Source organism: Rattus rattus, chromosome 3 (assembly GCF_011064425.1).
Source record: "Rattus rattus isolate New Zealand chromosome 3, Rrattus_CSIRO_v1, whole genome shotgun sequence".
NCBI lineage: Eukaryota > Metazoa > Chordata > Mammalia > Rodentia > Muridae > Rattus > Rattus rattus.
In genome coordinates this window covers 73,515,037-73,519,557 of record NC_046156.1, presented here as the reverse complement: position 1 = coordinate 73,519,557, position 4,521 = coordinate 73,515,037, and the positions used below count along the sequence as shown (strand labels likewise).

General features: G+C 43.6%; 1 pseudogene; it reads right to left on the bottom strand.

Annotated features, from left to right (window-relative positions):
- Positions 1–438: 438 nt before the first annotated feature.
- On the bottom strand, positions 439–1,024 carry LOC116895816 (annotated as a pseudogene).
- Positions 1,025–4,521: the final 3,497 nt, after the last annotated feature.

Here is a 4,521-nt window from a genome sequence, read left to right as displayed (position 1 = left end):
TGTGTTTGTGTGTTTGTGCACATGCATGTGCATGCTCATGGAGACCAGAAGAGGGTGTTGGATCTCTGCGGGGTTACAGGTGATCGTGAGCTGTAATGTGGGTGCTGAGAACTAAATTTGGATTTTCTGCAAGATCAGGAAGCACTCTTAACCACCGAGATATTTCTACAGCCCCTTGCTTTTAGGGAACTTCTTTAAAATTTGTTATATATTTTGAATCTAATCTTGAGGTACCATAATCTGTAGGAATTTCTAGCTTGACATAACAATAGAAGAACAAAGTTACATTTTAACACCAAATTCTGCTAACTATGGAAAACTCGAAGCTAATAAAAAGTGTTTACCAAGTTTTTTTAACAGACAAAAGCTTGTTTTATTTTAGTGACTGATCCATGTAAGGCCACAACTAGGCCACTATGTACACACATAAGGGAAGCTTTAATTCTTGGTCTCTTCCTCCTTGGACAGAGTCTTGATGATCATTTCCTTCTTGGCCTGGAGGCTTCCCTCCTAGTGCTTTCGTGCTTCCTTGGTCTTAGACTTGTGAACCTTAGCCTGGTCAGTCAGTAGCTTCTGGGGGCTTTGTCTGCCTTTAGTTTGTGGACCTGCTCCATGAGAATCTGCTTGTTTTTGAACACATTCCTTTTGACCTTCAGATATAGGCTGTGATACATATGGCGGTCAATATTCTTAGATTCCCGGTATCTCCTGAGAAACCGGCGCAGGATCCTTATCCTTTTCCTCTAGGTCACCTTCTCAGGCATCTGAGCATTGCAGTACCCTTCCTCTTGCCTATGCCCATATGCCTGCCCTTCCATCAGGCCAAAGTGTTTTCCCGGCAGCGGGCCCGGGAATAGTCACAAGCTTCCAGATGATCAGCCCATCTTTGATTAGCTTCCTGATCTGCTGACAGGAGTCGGCATTGGCAATTTCATTGGTCTCATTGGGGTCCAACCAGACCTTCTTTTTTACCACAGCGGAGGACTCTAGAGGCAAGCCTCTTCTATAGTCTGAGCGTACTCATGGCTGTGGACGCAGCAGCGAAAGACTGCCAAGGTTTTCAGACAAGCTTTAGCTGTAAAAACTCCAGGCTCCTCTTACTAAACCTTTTCATTTATTTTAGTCTTATATTTTAAACAGGAAGTTACCTACCTCTTAGATAAAACTCAACTATATTTTTTTTCTATGTGTGTATATGATGTGTGTGTGTGTGTGTGTGTGTGTGTGTGTGTGTGTGTGTGTGTGTGTGTGTGTAGACCTGGGTTGATGTCAAGTTTCTTCCTCAGTTGCTCTCCACTTCATTTATTGAGGCAGAGTCTCTCACTGGACACAGAACATCACCATTTCTGGGTAGCCTAGTCAGCTAGCTTATCCCAGGGACTACCTGGCTCTACATCATGAATGCTAGGGTTCAGGAGGTTGTCATGCTTGCCAGCCTTCTGTAGGTTCTGAGTATCCAAGGGGACACCATGCAAATGTTACAGCTCTGTGGGGAAAGACTTCTCCAGTGGAAGCGTTACCACTCTGCTCCAGGATTGGAGAATGATCTCCCTACTGTGAGTGCTAAGTTCTGTTCCTGGAGAGGGGTGGGTGGTGGGGAAGTCCTACAGTTCTGAGGGGAAAGGTATCCTGGCAATCAGGAGCCAAGGAATACCACAAAGTCACACAGCACAACATACCTCAACAAGAGATTTTATTGAGAGGAAAAAAAATATCCAGGAGGATTGTTATGTTATATACACATGTATATAATTTCTTGTGGGGTGGGACAGAGCTTTCCAGGGTGAGGATTGGTAGGATTTCAAATCCAGAGATTGGAGTGAGTCCAGGGATTGGTGAAATTTTAAGTCCCAAGTTTGAGCTCTGCAGTGGTTTGAATAGGTTTAGCCTGAATAGATTCCTTTGTTTGATTGCTTTGCCATGGGGAGGCAGTATTTGGAGGTGTGGCCCTATTGGAGAAGGTGTGGCTTTGTTGGAGGAAGTGTGTCACTGTGGGGGAGGGCTTTGAGGCCTCCTATGCTCAAGTTCCGCCCAATGCAGAAGTGAGTCCCTTCCTGGTCCCTGCGGAAGACTGGCTAAGAATCAAGGTATGGAACTCTTGGCTCCTCCAGTTCCAAGTTTGCCTGGATGCTGCCATGCTCCCTCCTTGATGATTATGAACTGAACCTCTGAAACTGTAAGCCAGCCTCAACTAAAGGTTTGTCTTTATACCTTGGTCATGGGGTCTCTTCACAGCAATGAAAACCCTTAGAGAAGCTTTTTACTCTGGAGGGCAGGAGCTGGGTCCGGCCTTAAGGGAGAGTGTTTTGTGGGTAGAACCTACTGGTTGTAGGTCCTCTGGGGCAGGGCCTGGCCGCTCTGTGGCCTGTAGGAGCTTATACTTCACACTTGTGCAAGGACTTTACTCACTGGGCAACCTCCTAAACTCTGCAACTCAATGCACTTATACGTTTAAAAGATCCTTTTATTCTTACTTAAGGAAAAGGAGCCTTTTTTTGTCTTTTTAAGCAGTCATTGGTTCAGTTTGAAATTCACGACAGGTTTGAAGAGGATTCATTAACTATACTAAACTAATTACACAGCTACCCAAACCAGCTCAACACTGTCCCGGAGCGGATCATACACATGGTGCGATTAGAATCGCCATGTCTGAGGTTCCATGTAGGCACGAGGTACTTAATTATGTTGATACAAACGGAGCAAGATTGATACGGGAAATGAGAGGCTTTTGCTAGGTTTGAGCAGGCTCTACGGGTGGTAAATGAAGATGCATAAAGCAGGAGATGCATAAAGTGCTCGAGGATGTTAGAGTGGAGCCCAAGCAACAGGACAGGATCCTTAACCAGTGGTTCTCAACCTTCCTAATGCTGCGACCCTTACTATAGTTCCTCCTGTTGTGGTGACTTCCAACAATACAATTATTTCATTGCTATATCATAACTAATTTTGCTACTGTCATAGATCATGATATAAATATCTGATACATAGGATATCTGATATGCAACTCCTGTGAGGGTCGAGACCCACAGGTTGAGAATCACTGCTTTAGACCACAGTTTTTGTATTTTATTCTAAATCCAAAGTAACTTGATAGGGATATCAAACAGGTGCTTCATATAATTAATTAATTACTTTTATTTTCAAGACAAAGTCTCAGTGCGTAGCCTTGGGTGTCCTTGAGCTCACTATGTAGATGAGACTGGTCTTGACCTCCTAGAGATTTGTTAACTTCTGCCTTCTGAGTGCTGGGATTAAAGGACAGGTGCCACACTGCCCCATGTTCAAAAACCATTTTAAATGAGAAAAGAAAGGAATAGTATAGCAATCTAGCAATGTGGCAGCAAGCAGTTCTGTCTCTGGTCAGACAAGACGATTTTCCATCATGGAGAGAGGCCTGCTGGAATCTGAGCAGCTATAGTGACGTAGTGATTGCCAGCTCCCCTGACCGTGTGACACCTGCGATTCTCTTATTTTGGTCACAGGAAATGACTACTCCTGAGTTGTATCTGTTTCCTTCCTGGTAATGATAAAGCTAATATTATTTACTTGTTTGTTTGTTGTTATAGGAAAGTTTCATGTATTAATTAACTTATTCCTCACACCTACCTAATAGGGTAGGTGCTATTATTAAGAATAGTAAATTTAATATTAATATATTTACTATTATTGTCATCACCATTGTTCTGGTAGCGTGTGGTGTGTGTGTGTGTGTGTGTGTGTGTGTGTGTGTGTGTGTACACGTGTATGTGAGTGTGGGTATATTTGTGAGTGTGCGTATACATGTGGAGGCCAGAGATCGACATCAGGTTTCTTCCAGAGCCACACATCTCTACCTTTTGAGAAGTGGCTTCTCACTGAGCCTAAAATGATTAGCTATAAGGACCGGCCAGAGAGTTCCAGGGATCCCTTTGTCTTTGTCCCTATAGTGGTGGGGTTACATGCATGTGCTGTAGCACCTGGCTTTTTAGGTGGGTACTGGGGATATGAACTCATGTCTTTATGCCTGCCCAAGGCCTTCTTCCCAGCCCCTGTTCTGTATTACCAGAGGCTTAGGAGAAGTGTGTCCTATTTAGCTTAAAAGCAGCAAATTACCTGGAAGAAAACGCTACACTTTCTGATTCACACTTAATACCTTTTTGTGACAAAGCCTTCCGATTTCAATCATGTTGCCAAGGCACTAACTGCCGCTGTGCAGATTACCACTAACTGCTTATAATTTTAAAAGGCAAACCTCACCCATGAATTGAATCCAAAGCAGCATGGAAAATATACTCCCAATTATAGGATATAATCGTGAAGCAAATTCTTGGTAATGTGTTACATTAGTAACTTCTGACAACCGTGCCATGAACTTGGAATCATGCACCGATCACGGGCTTTAGCTTTGCCTGTTTTCTTATGGTCCGTGTAGAAAGTTTAGCTATTACCGGAGGCAGGGAGAATGAATGAGCGCTAACATCCTTCTAATCACTGTGGTAAGTGCCTTACAGGTAAGGTCTAGTTTTAGAATCACCCCGTGAA